The sequence below is a fragment of the Lepisosteus platostomus genome, chromosome 6 (genome assembly GCF_059453375.1).
Source record: "Lepisosteus platostomus isolate fLepPlt1 chromosome 6, fLepPlt1.hap1, whole genome shotgun sequence".
NCBI lineage: Eukaryota > Metazoa > Chordata > Actinopteri > Semionotiformes > Lepisosteidae > Lepisosteus > Lepisosteus platostomus.
The window spans coordinates 22627510-22648866 of NC_142616.1; the positions used below are offsets into that span (position 1 = coordinate 22627510).

General features: G+C 35.5%; 1 protein-coding gene across 5 annotated transcripts in view; it reads right to left on the reverse strand.

The window, feature by feature from the left end:
• The window catches only part of pcdh15b (protocadherin-related 15b), a 314610-nt gene that overhangs the window by 274090 nt on the left and 19163 nt on the right, over positions 1-21357 (reverse strand). For 4 of the 5 annotated variants that reach the window (XM_088634837.1, XM_088634840.1, XM_088634843.1 and 1 more), the window contains exon 2: positions 1175-1291. The exons of the other annotated variant lie outside the window; for it this stretch is intronic. The gene's annotated coding sequence lies outside the window, so the exon portion shown is untranslated. The remainder of the gene's footprint in view (positions 1-1174; positions 1292-21357) is intronic. 5 annotated transcript variants of the gene reach the window in all.

A 21357-nucleotide genomic window follows, 5' to 3' on the forward strand; every position in this document is an offset into this window, starting at 1 on the left:
CTCCAATTTGATCATGTCAAAGTCTTGATTGGAAGTCAGGCTTCATACTGTGCTTACCAACAATCTACCTCACAGAAGAATTAATGCAGGGTATTATTTAGACAAGAGGGAGCTAAGAGCATTGAAGTAGTGACCCTTTTATATCTGAATGACAAATATTGCATTCTTTCCCCTTGTCATTCTTTTTTTCTTCCATGCCAATGTTCATTGTAATCTGTCATATCATGTGATAAAAGTCATTTGTAAGATACACTGTACACAACACATACCTAATAAAGCCATCCTTTCCTTTAAAAAACAACTACAAGTGCATAGAGCTCATATAGTGGATGCCATTGTACAAATTTTATTATTTTAATCCTGCAATTGAAAACAAGCAGGAAACATGACTATTTCAAAAATGTCATCTGCTTGCTTTGTGCTTTGATAAAGGACACCCTGTTTCTGTTTTTCTTAGATATGAAATGTCATTGAGAAGTGGAGGTTGCCTCATTTTTTTTCATTGATCTTCAAAACACTTTGAAGACAAAGAACTGACTAGATTGTTTATGGAACCAAAAGAAGCCCTTTGATATCTGTATCATAAAGACCAGACTCATCTCTTCTATTGTCAAGATGATTAAATCTAATCTAGCTCTGTGTGAGTGTGAGCCCTCCCACATCATTGTGGGAATTTAAAGTTCTATATGAAGTATGAATATAACAGAAATAAGCAAATTTGAACCAGCCAGCCACATCAAGAGGACCCCTTTTAAATTTCTGTCAAGCTTTTTTATAAGATTTTATTAATCATTTTAAAATCGAGCATATAACCCTGTTTAGACAACCCAAAACAAAAATACCTGTTTGTTTTTACTAATCTGCCTACCACATCTCATAGTGTTAACAATAGTTCACAAAGCTTCTATTGCACTTTACATCCCAAATGATTTCGAAGTGCATATTGGAGGATATACAGTATCCACCACTGCCATACAGCACCACCTGAGCCACACTCCAGCAGATAAATTGAAGAATAACAAATAACTTCACCGAATTATCTAAGAGGGACTTAAATCAGGCAAGATTGTACCAGGAACTTCATTTACATTTCATCTGAAGGACAGCATCTCATCTCATGCAGTACAGTATCCTGGGTCATCATACTCTTCCAGAGGAAAGAGTAACCACCTACCATTTTGCCAACATCATGGAAGAAGCAACCTTTGTTTCCCTTGGAGTCTCCCATTCCAGTAACGACAAAGGTCTGCTCTGCTTAGCGTCTGTGATCTGACAGGATCAAGCTACACTACTGTCAAAAAAATCAAATGAAGATATTAAGGGCCTCTTCCACAATGATTTAGTAGATGTCAAAAAAGACACGTACTGTATGAGCAGTACCCTATTAGACATGTGTAATGACTAAACGTAAGTTTGTATTCATCTTCTTACATTTGAAGAATGAATGTAATCAACATTCTTTGACATTTTGCACAAATCACTGTGCCTAAAGTACACTGTGTCTAGATTGAATCAATACTTCAAAAACGCGTTACTGTTTTCAAGAAATAATGATTACACTTAAAAGTTGGGTGTTTTCAGCCCTATACAACTTAATGAGTTCACAAAAACAGTTCATGATTCACAAAGTGCACTTTCCTTGGGCCAAATTTCATTCTATTCAGGGATGTCATTTTAAGATAAAAAGTACATGGCACTCTAAAAAAACAATAAACAATCTGAGTAATCAGACTGATTTGAGAAAACTCTGTTTTTTCAGTTGTAAAAATTAACATTAGCCACAAATTGTTTTTCATTTGTTTTTCATTTAGAAATCAGCCTAGAGCTTGGGGTTGTCTGGAGAACAAATACTCTAGCTACATTGTTGAGTGGATTATAGAAAAGAATAGCACACTGCCATGAAGTTTGTTTTTTTGTCTATTGAGGAAGCTCAGTGTATTTCAAAATCAATAATAAGCCCCTAAACAAATGAGTAGATTAATTTCTGAGGATTTACATTTTAATAATCCATTATCATCAGTTTATGTATGTTAATTCCTCTGAAAATTATTGCATTTCACAAATTACATCCACATTTACTTATTTTGTTAATACATAACCAATTAAATCAGCACACACACCTCCTTGTTTATTCCATTTCTTAAACCATCATCCTTTTCCTCCATTTCTGGGATGTCATTATTTCCAACTCTGCAGTTCACAATGTGAACAAGTTATCTTTTTATAATTTAATCTGCATGGGGATTATGATTTGCATTACTAAGGAGAAGGCAGCTCGTGATTTTATTGTAAATTGCCAAATGAGAAAACTGTTCTGAAATTGTGACATTAAACTGTGCCGGCAATGTTTCCTAATAGGGACCAGATGTTAAATATAATAAAAGTATCCCATGGACCTACATTTTCTGACACAGCAATTCTTTAATTGTTAAGTGACAAGTGTTCTGTTTACACAGGAGGACCTTTATAGCACTACTGGCAAGACAGAATAGTATTGACAGCATTGATAGAAAAAAGAAAGGCAACACCTCCTTCTCCACACTCTGGCCCTCTCATCTGTGTGGAGCAGGCTGAACAGGCATTTGTGAAGGGGATCTGACTCCACTGCTGACAAGTCCATCGCAGCCTCTGTCTGGCCCAAGCCAGTCAGGTGTGACGTCTAGGAGGTGTGAGCAGAAGACCTGTGACAGTTCGCCTTGCTCTAAGGCCAGCAGCATGCATAGATCTATATGGGTGGCAGATCTGAAACAATCTCTCAGGCGGACCAGTCTGATGTGTCAGCCCTGCTCTGGTGCAGTCACTTGAGGGTGACCGGATTTTGGACAGTCATCTCTCCTGCCAGTCTGCTGAAACCGTCTCTGCAGTCGGGACACAGTGGAGCGGCTTACTCCATGGTGTCTGGCAACGCTGGCACATGACATATCTGCCTGCAGAATGCCAGTGGTCCTCTCCCTTGCTTCTGGTGACATTAAAGCCATTATGGAATGGAAAGAAAACTGACTAAGTGTGGCCTTTTTCTTGCAGTGACCTATGCTTTGAATTAAGCCCTTTTTAAAGGTGAGCTGATCAGGCATCGTTCCACCTGGACCTCGTTAGGTAAAAGTGCACCTAACAAGCTTTTGTGTGATTGGCAAGTTGCCATGCCTCAGTGTGGAAGCTGTATTGCTGGTCACAGGACTTAAAACAAATTGACAACTTTTTGTGAAAGTACATAAGCTATAACTATTGTATTCTCATTCCAGAAAATGTTGTATTTCTTTTTTCCATCAGTATACTGTATATTCAATAGAATATCTAAAAACTGGGCAGGGAAAGTCCCAGTGCAGACTGAAAAGTGAGAGGAAGCTTTGCCTAGTGTTGGGGTTCAGCCACTGTTAGTGTATTGCTGAACTTTCGTCTTTAAAAACAGTTGGTGTAAGGTAGACAAAAGAGGAACTCAGTCCATCCTGGCTGTAGCTTTGTTTAGAATATGCTTAAATATTCTGCATATTGACAAGAAATACTCCAACAGTCTTATTTTGTTGATGAGGTGAAAATAAAGTGGGTTCATGAACATAAGATTTAAGAATATATTGGGCAGAATACTATACTTTACTGACTCACTCTCTCGGCCTGGCATCTTAGAGAGAAGTCCTGACTTGGACTGCTTGCAGTCACGTGGTTTTAAATGTCAGTTTATTTGGAGAGATATGAGGAGCCAGTAGGTTAACCAAACAACCAAAGTGAGCTGGGTTCTTGCTTTTTAGGTACAACATCATGAGTTGGCAATTGGCTGAGACTCTGTCAGGTTTGGTTATGGTACTCACCTTGCACTTCCTAATTGGTATATCTACCTTTGGATAATAGATATTGACCTTTGACTTGTAGTTTTGCAAAGAAACAGCCTATAAACTGGCTGGAGCCCATCTGTGATACAAAGTATATCATTAAACTGTTAAGGTTTGATACAGCCTTACGATGTCTCATGTCAGAGTGGCTTCTTTCACACATTCCTCTGCATTTAGAGAGAGACCTGTCTTGGTCAAGGCACACAAAAATTATTATAAATCCTTAATAACACTTTATTCTAAGTGAAATAATATGCTTTTCCTCTACACCTGGAATGATGTCAAATCATCCAATGCTGATTAATTAAATAAAGAGTTAAATCTTGTCTACATTATCACAGGAGAAAGAACAACCTCACAAGACATGTGTGTTATATAAGAAACACTTTATAATGAAACATTACTAATAGTTCTAGCTCTATGTATGTGAAGGCTACCATAATTGAATTCTCATGAAAGTACTCAGTCTTTTAAAGAAAATGCTAAAGAAATTAGGTATTTAAAGCAATGTGAGTGAGAAAAACTAGGGAGTCAATGTAAAAGGCAATATGCTGTACAGTACAGTCTATTCAATTTCCAGCTTGTTTCAATGCATAATATCTCCCTTCTCAAAATTCTCTCCACTGATCTCAGAAGAACTACTCTAGTAAATTTCTCTAAACTCAATATGAATATTGCACATGCAGAGAAATTCTACGCTTTTACAGAAATAACCTAAAGTTTACAAAAGAGATGTGCCAAATGTCTGTAGAAACTTGAAGACACAAACATCAGACTTTCCATATGAAAGCCCTTGGAAACAAACTGAAGAGTAAAACCTAATCAATGGTTTTCTCAAATATCCTGTCTGCACTATCCAAATGTGAAATACTGTAAATGCAAATATTAATCTCTAAATAGAGGATATCACTGCAGACATACTGTAATGTTCTGGAAAAGACCACAGCTTTTTTGTCCACTGGAAACCTTTTCTATGGCTGAAATTGTAGACATACTGTAGCTAATGATTACTTTCTTTCTCAGAACACCTACTGTACAAGAGGGAATGCCTGCATTGATCCACCATTTTCAAACAACCCAGGCAGAATTTCGAAAATTTAAGTAAGGAAACCAAAAAGAACTGTAATTTTAATATGGCATGATTTGAAGTACAGTATGTTTTGAATCTGTAGAAGTAGAGTCCAAAACAAACCTTACTTACAATTTCATAAAAGAGACTATGAGTGAATTAGTTTAAGAGAACCAGAATCTGTTGAGATTGATATGAAATTCCTAAAAAACATCCTTGATTTTAAGGACATTCTGCTTGATGCACAGAACAGGTTAATTCCAAGAATAAATAAAAGCTAGAAAACAGTTGCTGAAAAGATTTAATAAAACAAGAAAAAGTTAAGGAGAATGTCAGCACTAAATAAAAAGTTAGTAACTTGTAGAATCATCTGTATGGAAACAGGATTCTAGGATAGAGTCACCATAGATATACAAAAGGCAGACCTTGGTTACATAATTCGCTAAATTTCTACTGTATATACTGTACGTACAACTGCAGTAATGAGTACAAACAGAACAGGCGACATGGTTTACTTAAGAGTTTTAGAAGCCTTTGGGGAAAGAAATAAAATTCTCCAATTCCTCGCTGGTAAGTATTCATTTGTATTATTTGGATTGTGAGCTGGTTAAATAACATAAATACTACAAATGAAGACTGAATGTTCAAATTAGAGGGACGTAGTTATTGGACTACCACTGGGATCTGTACTACGATGCTCTGCTTATGCAACATCATTGATCTAGATTCTGGTATAGTCAGCAAACATGTCAAGCTCACATATTATGCAAAATTTGGAGGATCAGAGAAGTGTTACAATGGAAATTTAAAACAATTTAGACAAAATTCAAGCCTAATCACAAACTCCTGGTAGATAACATTTCAAGTAGTGAAGCAGGGGTTAGTAAAGTACAGGAAAGTAGCACCCAGAACACGCTGGGAGCCCAAGTGGGCCGTCTGAGTTGGCTGATTCGGCAGCCTCCGGGGGCATGAAAACATAAACACCCCTGACTCGCGGAGAGTCACTGGGGAGGCGCTGCCTTGTGACTGGGAGCTGGGCCCTCAGGGGATAGGAATGGTAGAAGAAGACTCCAGTAACTCCCTGAGAGTCACATGAGAGATGCTGCCTCACGACTGAGAACAAATCCCTCAAGGGGGAAGAGAAAGAACCCCTGACTGGAGGAATCACTTTGAGAGGCGCTCCCCCAGGGGCTGAGAATGTAGAGAAAGAGCTGCTTGAGAAGGAAGTGAAAGAAGTCCCCTGACTTGCTGAGAGTCACTCTTGAGGCGCTGTCTTGAGACTAGGCTAGGTCCTCAGGGGACTGAGGAGAAGTAGTAGGTTAGAGCTGCTGAGAACAATATGGCCGGGGGTCCCCTCTGGCCGATGCTGTGAGAACCTCCCCACGAGGGGTCAAGGTGGCGCTGCCAACCTGAGGTCGGGGAAGTCAGCCTGACTTACCCCCCAGAGGGAACCTGGATGAAAAGGCAACACGAAAGGAAGAGGAGGGAGGTGGAAGGAATTCAAAACTTTAGACGCGTGTGTTAGCAGGTTAGGGTTTAAATAGGAAAGAGAAAATTGAATGATAGAGGAAGGGGAGGAGTGCCCCCAGCTTCTCCCCTCAAACCTTCACCTGTCAGTTTCCATTTAATACAGACAAATGATACAGAGTATGTTACATGCAGGCAGCAAGAGCATAAACATCTATTTTGTAAACTAGGACATTTTCGATAGAAACATACAGTATACTTTTCACATGTTTTTTTATTTAGATTATTGTAAGACTGTCAACTGAAAACGTTTTAATATTTATGCATGGAATAAGAATATAATGAATAAGACTATTATTTCTCACTGATTAAATCAAGTATTGTGAATCATTTTTAAATGATGAGTTCACACTTTTATTTAATCACTTTCTTAGTTAATTAATCACTTTTAATTGAAAATTAAAATCACATTTTTGTGATATGCAATAGGACAAGAAGACAATTGTTTTTACAGTTGCAATATCTATTTTGCAATACTGCAAATCACAATTGTAAACATAATTACAATATTGTTTTACACTGCACTGTGAAAATTAGAAGATTAGATACATTCCTAAGTCTCTGTACCTGGAAAGTCAAGGAATCAAGGTTACAATAATTAAATGCCTTTTCAGGTTTGAGGACACTCAGAACTAACGGTCAGGGACAGCTCATTGTGAATAACACAGTACATAACTGTAAAAGTTCATATAAATGTATATATCTTTATTAATATCAATACATTTTCCAAAGGTTCTATCCTTTATTAAAGTTTAAATGTTTTTCTACTTTAGTCCAAACACACCTTCTTAAATATCAAAATGACCTGCCACGTACTGTATTACATATATTTTTGTAACTGCAGAAAAAAAAACATCAAAAATAGAACACATTTCTTTATTACAAGAAAATCCAATGACACAAAGGCAAAAGACCGAGTCATTTCCTCAGTCTTTTGCTTACGGAGATCTAAAAACAGCCTAACAGAGACAAGTCTTCAGAAAGAAATCATATTGACAGCCTGCTGACAAAGTATGATGGATTTGACTAAAGAACTCCTTTCAAACTCAAAATGACCTTTTAAAATATTTAACTAGTCAATACTTGAGAATATATATCTAAAGAAGACAAAACCAATATTGCAGATGCATATGATAACCAAATAACAAAAAACAGCAAATTCTGGAATGATAAGTACTGTATATTTTTTCAAAGTTTTAAATTAAATCCAAACAATATTTTCTTAACAAAATCTATACTTACATATACACATTCTATAAGCACTGTATCTCCCATAGAATATATCTCTAACCTCATCTGACCAGCACACTGAATTTAGCACCACAGCACAACCATCCAATGTGTGCGATAATCACAAAAAAATTACTTCTGTATGATAGATTTCTAATTTTAAGCCCCAAGAAAGTCCTCAAATTATATCTGGCTTCCTTAAGCCTCTCTGCACACACCTTGCCTCCTTGAATTAGTATCTGTGGTTAAGAACCTATGCTGGCTTCAATCCCAGAAGGCTACTTTAGACTTAAATGGTGTTTCTGTGATGTAGAGCCTGACATGCATTTTGCCACCAAGTGTGGCCAAAGCCTGTTTTTGTGGACTTCTATTCAATGCAGATTGAATTTTTCAAAACACCCCTGCTGCTCCTAGTACTTACAGTATTTATGAATTTTCCTTTAGGAGAGTTTCCAACAATGATTAAGTAGTTAAATATTTCTCAAGGATCAGATGAAATGCCCTGGGAAGCTTAGTGTAAAAAATGTATAATTTATTAATTTATCACTGAATCTTGTACTAACAGACATTTGGCTTATGTCTATTGACTGGGTCAGCAGATACCATCCTTTGAAATTAAACAGAATTACATTTCATTTTGTCCCTTGTAACACCACAAAAAAATGCAAGTGGTTAAATAAAATGTCTCTGCCTTGCTAGAGTCTAGATCTTTGGTCTTTTCATACACTTTTCAATGGAAAAGGGGCGACTGGGTTCCCTCTTGACACTAGTTACAGGTATGTAATTCTTGTAGAAAAGGTTTGACTGGTGACCATTACCTTCCAGTTCAAGAACATTTCCAAACCCAGCAGGGACTATCACGGCATCAATTTAAAGAGACTGTTTACTGTATATTTTATTGGTAATCATTACCTGAGCAGTAGAAGTTAGCTGATAATCAGCTTAAGCCAGTTCATACAAATAAAAAATTGTGATTTAGACTACTATAAATCAGCTGTTCATTTCTACTAGAAGCAACCAGAGTTTTAATAAGGGGGGTTCCCCTGAGCATATAAATATAATTACAGAGATCTACACTACTCTATTTCTGAATAATCATTTAAGTATTTCTGAACCAATACCATAGTTTAGGAAAATGCAGAGAAGCTATTATGGATAACAATGCCTGTTCAATTTGTTTTAAACAATGCAATACAAATGTTTTAAGATCTCAGTGAATTAATTAATGACTATAGCTTTTTAGTGTTCACAGCACAAATACAATATTTTACATGTTCGTTTTATTTTTTTTAAATCAGCTTTTACATAAATTGAGATTTGATATTATTTTCCTCTAATTTATACATAATTTGGAAAGAAATTCCCTGCAAATTCCATCCAGGCCCACCCACAAGCAAAACGTATCATGCAATTCTACAAGGAAATTGTAAAAGTGAGATCCAACTTGTGTGAGAATGTACCTGCCAAATCTCATTCCCACCATGCAAAAAATGTACATGAATTTCTAAGATCTTATTTTAATTTGCTTCTCAGCCATTAACTTCAAAGCCTGACTGACATTGCTGCTCAGGAGTTCTAGGACTTTTTTGGATCTGTTCCTCATGTTGCAGCATGTCCTTATTAAGGATATGTTTTAAACAAATCTTTAAGTTGTACACACAAATCTTTTTATTCAAGTTTTTTCCAGCCGTATTAATTGCCTCAACAAAACGTTTTCAGGACAGAGGCTTTGTTTTCTGGTTCCATCAGTTGTGAACACTACAGTTGGACCTGATGCAAATATTCAGATTCCTCAAAGTCACTGACAAAGGTGATTGAAGAGGCTCGTTCAGAATCAAAAGTGAAATGTAATCGAGAGGACACCAGTGCAAACTATGGGGAAATGCACTTAAAACTTATAACAGAAGGCCCTTCAACAAAAGGGATTTGAGCAACTCTGGCTTCATTCAAGAATAAGCTGCTTTCAACTAAACAAATAAGATGGACTGATTGAGTGGCCTCTTCGTGTTTGAAACCTTCCTTATGTTATGTTATGCCACTGGGGGTGTAGTCATCAAATGGGTTGTGTTTCAGGTGAATCTCGAGACAAAATACAGTATGCCAAGGGATACAGCATATTTAACGGTGTTTTTTATTCTATATAAAAAATTAAATAAAAAACTAAAATAAATCCCAGCTTGTGGGTTGAGCTTCTATTTCACTTATTTTTTTAACTATCGTGTGTAGCTAGTCTACTCTCAATATATCAATAACACAAAACAATTGTCTTTAAAAAAACACAACAATATATGATCATTTTCATATAGCTCCCAATTCCTGGTCTCCAAACAAGTTTGTTTTTTTCCTGGCCTTCAGTGTATTCAGTTCACTTCCTGCTTGCAGTCCACACTTCTTCGTAGGGTGTTTCTTTAGCTCTATCCCAAAATCCACAGTTGTGGTCTTGTTCCCTTCATGTACACATTCCCGCTAGGTAAGCAAGGGCTTACAGTGTCCCATTTCAAATTTCACAGTGGTGCACATGAGCACCCCTAAAGAGCCCTTTCTTCAAAAAGCAGACTTCGTTTGGCAGTTACCACAAATTCCTTGTGAAATGGTATCATTTATTTCTAACCTAGCAAAGTAGAGTGAAGGTGCCATGGAGATAAATATTATCTTAGTTAAAAACAAAATTGCATTAGGTTAGATTAGTTTTATACAGTATGTATTCTACAGAGTACAAGTGTTGACATAAAGCTACAGTATTATTTCGTTACCTCATTTTGACAAATTAATTTTTGTTTACCTACAGTGTACTGTGTACATGGAAAGACAAAGTATTTTATACTACAAAGTTTTGCCAAGTTTACCGTATTAGGTTTTCTTTGCCCACTTTGAATCAATCCTGTTTAACATAAATGAACACATTATGTTCCTTGTACTGTCATTTGTGTACAGACAAAATTGTGTATTCAATAGTACATTTTGAGTAAACAGAGAGGGGTATGGCTAAGTTTTCCTTATTTAGTTGACTTCAGCCATATTGAATCTAACCTACTCAACATGAATGAAGACGTAATGTAACTACTTTTGTGCAGGGACAATCAAACTGCAAGCGGCAAATGAATATTGTTTTAACAAATTTTCTGCTGACGTGCACTAAGCCACTGGACAAGAAGCAGCATGAAAGCAGCAATAACAGAAAGCATTTTTACTGTGAGGCGTAACCAATGAGTGATGTCATGTAAGGGTGTCCCAATACCTTTTTTATAATGGTGCACCTCATATGCTTGAGCATCTCCTCATCTTCTCTGTATCACAGAAGAGCATCTTTTGGGACACAGCCTATCTTTTAAGTCTGTAAGGCTTTGGTTTTTCTTTCTAATTCCTCTAGGTTTTAACAACAGGTCATTTTGCCAAACAATTTCCAAACAGGTCATCTACGTCACACCATATAATACTTCAATCTCTGTAAGTCCTTTAAGTATCTTCCTCAACTTCCACGCACTAATCACAGTTTGGCAGCTTTCACCTCAGCATTTCCAATTTGGGGGAGGATATCTCTAAGAGTTTGGCACTTGACTTATATTGTCTGGAACAGGGTGCCTGCCTGTGCCCTGTTCCAGGTATTGTGTCATGCTGCCATTTTGGATGCTCATACCTTTCTGGGACTATCCTGGAACAGTCAAAAGCGTAAAAGAAATCCATGACATGCATAAGAAAATATCGTCCCTCGACACTCCTCATCCTAGCAGCATTACAATGTATAAGGCTTAATGATATACTATACACTACTGTAGACTGACTTTACAGGATACTTGAGTGTCAAGACTTAACTGATTATATAATATACTGTACCTAACAATATATTTCAAGGGTTTCTAAGCATTATTCTATTACGCATTAATGCATTTAGATGTTTCCCATTAAGAGAACTGATTTTTGAAGTAATCAGAAACAACAGGAACAATACCAGAGCTTTGGTGACGTAATGAACAGTGCAGGACTAGAAATGAAATATCACAACTTTCAAAATGATTTACCTCACAGCCACTACTCTTGAAACAAGAATAGACTAGTATTCAGAGATAAGACAGGTAAATTAAATTGTCTTTTCCCATAGAGAATATATCCTACAGTTCAGGGTAACATTTTTCACACCAAAGAAAGTTCACAGTAGAATTCAACAGAGCAGCAAGTCAGAGTACATTTTTACTTGATGTCAGATGTTCTTTCACTCAGTAATTATGGAGCACACTTTTTATGAAAGTGCTACAATAATGCAGCAATATGATATTGTGAGCCTTTGCTCTAAGGGTTATCAAACCAATAGTATCTTACATACAGGATAAAACCAGCACAACCACAAACTCAAAATCTTATTTTAACCAATTATTTTGGAATCATGTGGTGCAATTCCATAAGCTTATATTATGCTATAAACTGCTTTCTACATTCTGTTTTGTTCTGTGCAGTAATGACTCTCTATTGCAGTACAGCCATCAAAATGGTAATGGAAGAAAAAGTGTGTTTTTGCTGCTTACCAAAGCTGTATCTAGCTTAAGAGCAAAAATAGAAGCTACTGAAGTAAGTAAGCTTTGCCCCCCATATAAACCTTTCTAAATACTCTTCATTGTAGTATATTCTTGTCTAATTCTGTGTATAAACAGTCTCTTCCATTAATTTAAAGCCTTTCATTCAGACAGGTTTCTTAAATCGACAAAAGTACACTATTGTTTAATTCAAGAAATCACAGAAGGAGGAGTTCTTAAAACAATTAAGAACACTGTATGTATTTGTCAAGAAATGTAAAAAAATAAAGCAAATCGATGTCTTCCTACAGTGTGTCTTGACTATAGCTGGAAGAAATTCTGCAGTATATAATAACAGCCCTTGGACACAACTAAATTTTAAAGTGTGGACTTATTTTTATCAATCATAAAACTCATAATATATTTACGAAGTTATGATATTGTGACATTTTGGGGGGTCTGAAAGGAAGAGTGCCACCTACTGGTTTCTACTGGTTTGATTTTTATCAGCAACCAGGGGTCTACCATCTTAGTACTGACCAGTCTTGAGTGGCTTCCAAGATCTGATCTGAAAAGATCATGCTACAAGGTGGTAGGACTGAAGCACAGACATTGGTACTTCCTACCTGTGAAAATTCTGAAAGGATGGCATAGGCACACATTAACTTTTATTCGTTATAAGAGCATAGAGATTTTAGAATTTTTTATAGTTTAATTTGGGTAAAACATTTTCTATTATATTTTTATTTATATTCGTATATGCTTATATTCAAGAGAAAATTGAACATCTGTTTGAATTAAAATGAACTGAATTGAATTTTACATTCTTAAACTTTGGTCTGTTTAGAGTTTCACCATTATATTTTCAAACTGTTTAGAGACAACAAGGAACAAATTGCCTTTGGGGGGAAAAAAACCCTCACTTCTCTGTAATTCAAGTATTTTAACATCTGTTCTGAAAACAGAAATAGGTGTATACTTTTGTTTTCCACATATCGGATACCTCAATAATGTAAAGTAGGAGTTAGACTAACAAAAAAATTATTGGTCTCACAGTTATTTTGAAGAGGTGTCAAAATTATGTTATCACCATTCTACAATCTCTCTTAATATTGTGTAAAACAATGGTGATGGTAAGAAACATTGAAACAGCTGAAACGGTCTGCTCATCAGCAAATGTTTTTCATAAATGCTGTATGAAATATTCAGCTCATTTATGACTTAAAATAATGAACATAAAGGTTACCAACGAGAGGAAGCCATTCAGTCTATGTACTGTACAGTAGCTCATTTGTAGCAGAGAAAAAAATTAAAAAGGAGATAATTTAACCATGAACAAGTAAAGTTAATAAAAAAGTATTGTTTATGTCTTGTGAGGACAATCTTATTTTAGGAATATCCCAAATATGCTAGATACATGTTCTAAATTTCCCATTAAACATTAGACATATTTTTCAGGTATAAACTTGCACAAATATTAGGGCTCCCACCATTCATTTAACTGTAGATACATGCGTTATCTTCCTTCGTTTGCTACAGGTACAGCCAGTGATATTCCCTACAGAATATAATCAATATTGATTTAAATAATTGTACTTAATAATAGATTAAATTACTGTAAGATTTAGAAACAGATTACAAATTTAAATAGAGAATACAGCATACGGTAAAGCAAAATGTAAAGACATACTGTACTTGTAATTGGGTGAGATACTGTATACTGTAAATAGCTGGGCTTGACAGGTGTACTGTATATAACTCCCATGACAGCTGGACTCTGCCTCCTCCAGCACACTTCAAACTTAACTCCCTTACTCTTTTGCAAATGTCAAGTTTTTCTCTCATCCCCTTGTTTGTCCCACCAGGGCCACCATAATGCTCTATTTCCTGGACCCCCATCGCAGTCCATCAACACGCTCCAGCACCCACCAACACAAACGCCAGAGCTTTGTCTGACACTAAAGGACATGCTCAAATTATCCACACCTGCCTCATATAGTACATGCTGGCTGCCCAGGTTTCAAATTGGAATCAAAGATCTTCTCCAAGGCCTACCAAGCCTTTCGCTACACATGCTGAGATTAGCCTGTCATCTGCTCAATCCCTACCCTACTGTACATTCTACACAGCAGCTGAGATTCTCTGACTCCATCCTGCTTGTGAAACCTGTGCCACAGAAACTGACATGTTTTTATGCTGCGCTCACACAATGGAAATATCTGATGTCAACTGCTTGAGAAAATCTTTAAGCAGTCTTTGTTTACATCAATTTTTTTTTCTCCTCCTGGCTTGCTCTGAACTGATTATCAGCCATGATGTACTGTGTGTACTCTCTTTCTGCAAGTGCTTCCTTTGGGTCATTGCGTATTTTTAAACACTGTTTCATATTGCAAATTTGTTTTGAAATGTTTAGCTTCATGGCAACTTTTCATCTTCCTGCGAAGTGGATAATTTTAAAACATTTTGCACTGATTCCAATATATGTGGTCCAATAGATTTGTTTAACTTATATTTTAAAAATCAGTCTACTCTTTCTATGCAATTTGTAAGTCTTCTGATGCACTTGCATTATATCCTATTCTAATATGGCACACTGATACAAACACTGACAGACATACTGTACTGTAGATGGACAATAGATGAACAGATTGACATCAGTCGACTAAACTACTAAAAATACTACTAATAAAAATCTGTTTATGAAAATCTGCTTTTATATTCACACATTTTTCTGTATTTTCTCAGCAGTTATATTCTGAATGATATAGATGTGTATGTCTTTCAACATTTAATTATCTATTCTAAAGACTGAGTTTTATAAGAATTTTATCTCCAAACATTCCCATTTTCCGTGCATCTGGCACTATTTTCCTCCATTATATGGGTTTTGCTACCTCTGCATTAGTATATACAAATGTATTTTACTATCACTTTGCTTGTACCAAAGCATTTCAATCTTCTCTTATCTGCCTGGCTTACCTACAGACTACTTGATTTGATGGAGGACCAGAGAGGTGTAATTACTGAATTTCTTTTCCTGTTTCACAGAGGAATCCCTTCGAATAATTTCAGAATGTGGTGCTCTCAGCCTCAGCAAGCCAAGATAACAAATTGAGCTTCTCCACTGAAGATCCACTAAGATGCAATGTAAATACAGTAATGTAACCACAATGTAATGTCAGCACAACATGGTGATCTCATTTGAAATATAACCCAAGAAATTAAATGGGCAAAAACAAAAAGTGCCGTCTGATAAATTCCACAACAGAGTAGATGGTCTTTATGGAATCTCTTCTTTCATCTTCTTTGAGCATTTAAAAACTTACAGGAGATTACTGTGCAGGTTCTAAAACAAATACTTCTAAATTGAAAAGGAACAGACCTACTGTACAAGGAAAATGTTGTTAAAAGAGAATAATAATTACAGGACGTTAAATAAATGCTTTGAAAACTCTGTTGGTGAATATTACCCTAGAATCGTTAATTGTTTCTACATAAAAAAAAATATTTTTTTCAATATTTTCTCCAAGCCATTTGCAGGGCATTAATTCACAGCATCAATCAATTAATAACTGTTTGATTAATAGTACGTTTGCCAAATACAATTGTTATGAAACAGCTTCTACAAGTCGTTGTGTGCCCAGGCCATTGAATTAATCTGACAGCCATATTAAATATGCTGGTGTCTCTGGTTTCGATGTGAAGCGTTAAAAGTCAAGGCCTTTTAGCCCTAGAGAACCATCTCTTATACCAACAGTTAATGGGGTTGTTTTATCTTGTCAAAGATGAAATACAATTCAAAGCTTTTTTCAGTTGAGCCCTAATGTACAAGACCCTTATACAGTACAACATGACTCTGCTTCAGCCAAGAAATATGCTCAGAAAATGATAATTTAGAATACTAAGACTCAGTGTAATGTGTTATGTTTTAAATTCCTTAGTGTTTTCTCTCCAGATATCCTGGTTTCTTTTCAACTACATAATTTTAATCACAGCAATTAAGGAGAGACCAGCACAAAAGGTGTCTTTAAGGAACCCCTGGTATCCTGGTGAATGAATCTGAAAACACTGTACCTTCAATAAAAAGATTGGCATGGTCATAAAATGGAAAACCAATGAGTGGGGAAAACTATAGTGGTAGAAAGTGACTTATTATTCACACTCATTTCATGGATCCATGTGCAAATCCCAAACAGTTCAGATACTTTAATTCACAATATATATGCAACCACCTACAATAAGTCTTGCAGCAAAGAAATTTAGAATGCAAGAATTTTGTATTTCAAATATAATCCTCAGAATGTATTGACTTGACATTTTAACCCACTTCTGGGCTCAGTTCCAACAAAGGTTCCATAATGACATGAAAATGCCACTGTGTCATGTAAGTTGTCAGAAATATTGTAGTTTATAGATCATGAGAGGTAAATTATATACAGTATTATTTAACACTGCTTAAAATATTAATGAAATTTGTATTTGTTAAAATAAATGTAAGTTATATTTTTGTTAGCTTTCCTTTGTAAAACTTACACGTGGATATGTTTGGGGATTATACTTGTGGTTTTAATATGTGTACTTTGCCTCAGTAAGAGCATGACAAGATTTCTGTTATACTCTATATGTAGAATGTGCAAGGTACAGTACAGTACAACAACTAACTTTTTAAGTCTTTGAGCTACTTACAAATATCCAACATTAAATGTTAAGTTCACTCTACAAAGCCTCCTTAATTTCTATCCCTGCAGCTCTGCATGTCCATGGAAAAGAAAGTTAATTTAAGAGCTCACAAAGGATGAGCAGAACAAATCAGTTATACCCACCAACTCATATGCATATTTATTTATTTTCAATTTCAAATGTTGTCCTCTAAATTATTTACTTAAAGCAACAGCTCGCCAGCACTATGTTGTGTTTGTCTGTTCATAATATTCTATTTTGTTCCATGAAGTGATTTTATAATTTTACAGTCATTAAACTGACTTCATTGTATAAACAATTCACCATCTCTCTCCAGCTCTTTATAGAAAATTTAAGATATTTTAATGCTCCATTGGGAATGGCTAGATTTTTATTTTCTGTCAAAATCAGGGGGTTTCACTTATCTTCATCAGCACATGTGTTAAACAGGCAGAGAATTTACCATTTGTAATGCAAACAAATGGTACTACCAGTGCATTTAAAATTTCTGTCATGTTGCAAGAAAGAAAAAACTTAAAATTGCAATAGCAAATGGATTGTTATGCAATGATTTTGTTTTTGTTAGAATCATGATGTATTAAAATAATAGGGAGGGTGGGAGCTGTAGGGGGCTTACTGGCTCTCCTTTGTGCTCATGTGAAAGAAGCTGTCTTCTACCATGACTTGTACTATAGTTACTGTATAATGGAAAGGAACAAGAAACTGAATTAAATAAAAAAAGTGCAAACTGCCTACCCCGTCTAAAATGTACAGCGTATAATCATTGACTGTTCTGCACAGACAGAAACCAGATTCAGACCATATCTTTTCATGTAACAGTACATTAAATCCTGATTTTGTCAATTTAGATGCATTTTTTCTGCTTATTCTGAAGTGTTGAACCTTCTAGAGACTGGCTGTAACAATCAATCCACATGTCACTGCATAGCTGGTTTAATTCCTCACCAATCAGATAATAACAAGCAGCTGAGTCTGGTCGAGAAGTCTCCATTATCAAGCGGGCAATCAGGGCTGCCAGGAGGTTTGTGGAAGCTTTATGAGAGTATGGCATGAGAAGAAAAAGTCCTTCCCATTGAAGAGCTGATCAATAAATTCAGAATTCATAGATATCTTAACTGTGAACTTCTATAGAATGTTCTAAAACAACATTAGAAATACCATGGGAATGACTACATTACTTTCAGCTCAAATGCAAAAACAAACTCAAAATTAAATGATGGACAGTGTACATTTAGGAAAGATTTCCCTTCAGGGATCTCAAGTATTTTTCTCAGCTAGATGAGTGAGAAGCTCTTTGGACTAAAGGACCAATGACAATGCAGTGTAATGGTATAATGCTGCTTTAGTGTAAGTAAAAAGCAATAGATACAGGATTTAAGATGCAATCCACAGAGGAGATTATCACAGTAGTCGCATGCGAGCTGCACTGGTGTGGAACTTGTTGTAAAGGATTTCATTCTCTGGGAGATTAATCACACACAGTATTCCTCTTGGGTATTCCTAAAAACAGTTTGAAGTATAAGAGCAAAACCTATAGTAGTTAAGAACTTTAAAAATATGACACTGCCTGAGCTAAGACTATAGAGTTGTTCTGAATGGCCGGACATGTAATGTGCAACTTTAAGTTTTAGTATGATGAAGAATTCATTTGAATTCATATGAAGATTTAGAATATGAAGAATGGGGATGTTAAAATAATGAATACTGTGTGTTTCATTTTCTAGTATTTATGACTTACAGTCTGCGCAAAAATGTTAGGATTATATTGACTGTTATCTATGGTACTTATATCTTTCTATCACACTATACACTATACACTATACACTATACAGTATATCATGCAAAATCTCATTTATTTTCTTTGTAATCAAATTTCCAGCAGAACCTCAGTGTGAAAATACTCAAATGAAAGTTAGATTCTGCATTATACAGTACACACCGTGTGGGAGAGTCCATCTGCTTAATATTGATATCTGCTGTCTGCAGACAACAGAAACAAGACAGTTCAAGAGTGTAGATGTTCCCTGTTAAACTAATAATACTGTGCATTCAAAAACAGAAGGACAAGCAGTATGGTTTTACTAGTCACCCACAAAAAACTAAGTTTGATACATATTTGTTTCAGAAGGTCAACAGAGACATTAATTATAGTGTCAGTTCTGCTCTGTATAATCAGCAAGATACACTGCATTTGTCTTTACTCCAATACACATAGCTAGACAGGATGTGTAATTAACAAATAAATCCATTGTCACATACTGTATGAACTGCACAAAGGTTTTGCATTACAAAGTGTAACAGTGCAGGGTGGCACAGAGCATGTCACAGAACTGACATCTCCCCCTTGAAACCTAGAAACTGGAGAATTCTCCTACAGCAGAAGCCCTGGATTTTTGGTGAAGTGGACTTTTGGAGATCACAGCTGTTCAGAGAATGTCGCTGTGTGGTTGAGCTAATGAGCAAAATCGATTGAATCTGATCAGGGACAAAGGAGCTACACACATCACACAAGCAAACAAGGGACTCTATAAGTACAATGTACTTTTAGTCACCTTATGTTAAAGAAAAGCAACTTCATAATTTCATACTTCATAAAACACAACAGCTGAGCTCTGTCATATTATGCTTTCATGAGCTGGTTGTATAAGCCAAGAGTAATTTTATATTAGATTAATAAGGAACTGTATCAACTATTTTTAAATGACAGGAAAAAAATAAGAAATTCAGAAAGTAGCAGATATACCCATTCCAAAAAAACTCTTAGTTTCAATTATGCAAAAATCAATGTGGATATCATTAAACTACAATAGATTGATTAACATGATCGCTTAGAAAAAGAAATTTGCCAGAACCCAAGAGAAAGAAAAGAATTACACTACTAGATGTATTAACAAAAAAAAAACATTTACAAAAGCTTTCAGCTTCTTTAATTTTTCATTCATCAAAACTTGAAATCTCAGAATCCTAGAATATAGAAATAATATTCATTAAAGTTCAAATTTAAAAAGTTATTCACCAGATTCCTAAATGGTGAAAAAAATGTGTATTTGAAATAAGTTGCCCTGGGTTGTCTTAAAGTCCTGTAATAGTCAGTAACATCTGCCTTATTGGAAGCAATCCAGACCAGGTAAGGCCACCAGTCAGGAAAAGCAGAAGATCATTTAACACTGTTTTAATTTCAGACTTTAGTATTTCCATCTGAGACACCAGGAGATGGAGCACTGCACCTGTGGTGGGCAGTGTATGCAAATGTATTTTTAAAATAAACCCCAAAACAAAATCTTTCATTTAAGATACACATGACTGAAATCCTCTACAGATGTACTGTAGATAATACTGTACCTGCTTTGTGATGTACACAAAATTATAATAATGCTGCATGTATCAGGAAAATTATTTTACTACTGTTGCATGATTTTCAAAATGTTAAGACTTTTTCAAGTAATATCAACACAAAGAGTAAAAGCAGATTTTATTTTATTTTATTTTATTTTATGTTAGTCAAAATATTAACTTAACCTACTGTACAGTGCTGCAAATTTGGAACACATTCAGGTTCACCTGTGTTCCTGAAGTTTGGTCTGGAGTGCACCATTACAATTACAGCAGAATTACACAGCATTAAAACCCCATCTCCAAGTAAAAGGCTTTAAGTAATTTACAATTAAATCACATGCCATCACAAAGATGGCAGCATGTTCAAAATTAGGTTTTCCCCTAATGGAACAGACAGATGGTGAAATATTAGAGTTATTACACATTGCATTACTTCTATATTACAGAACTAAGAACATTCTCTGTTGAAAACTCAAGCTGCAACAGCCAAACCAGAATTTAAATAATTTAAATGCTCACAAAAAACACGAGCTTGTCCAGTTAGACAGTTTGGAAAAACATTTCTGTAGTACTTTAGATATACAGTGCCTTGCAAAAAAATTCAAACTCTTGCCCAGTTTTCACATTTTGTTGTTTCAACCGTTGCACACATAACACCACAAATTAGCAATTAATATTATATATTCTAAGAAGCATAATGTATATAAATTATACACATAACTTAATTAGCAATTCCAAAGTAAAAATGTCAACAGAAAATATAAAAATTGGAAGAGTCATGATTGCAATAGCATTTAAAACCTTTACTTTGGCAAACCTAAATTAATTTAGACACATAGACAGTCTCACGCTCAGACAATTGTCAGGCTTGTTAAAGTAATTTTGTGCACATTTAATTAAATTAATTTCGGGAGGCACCCTGACACTGCCTAGAAAACTTGTTTGAACAACTCTGCCACGACAACTAGGCGAAAATTGTACCAAGCCAGTGTGCAAACCTGATACAGACTTACCCACCAAGACTGGCGGCTGTAATTGCTGCCAAAGGTGCTTCCACCTCATACTGAGTTCACATCAATTAATTTTATTTTTTGTCCTTAGATTTGGCTGACATTTACAGTAACTTATCTTACCCCTAGATGGTTTGAGCATTCTGGTT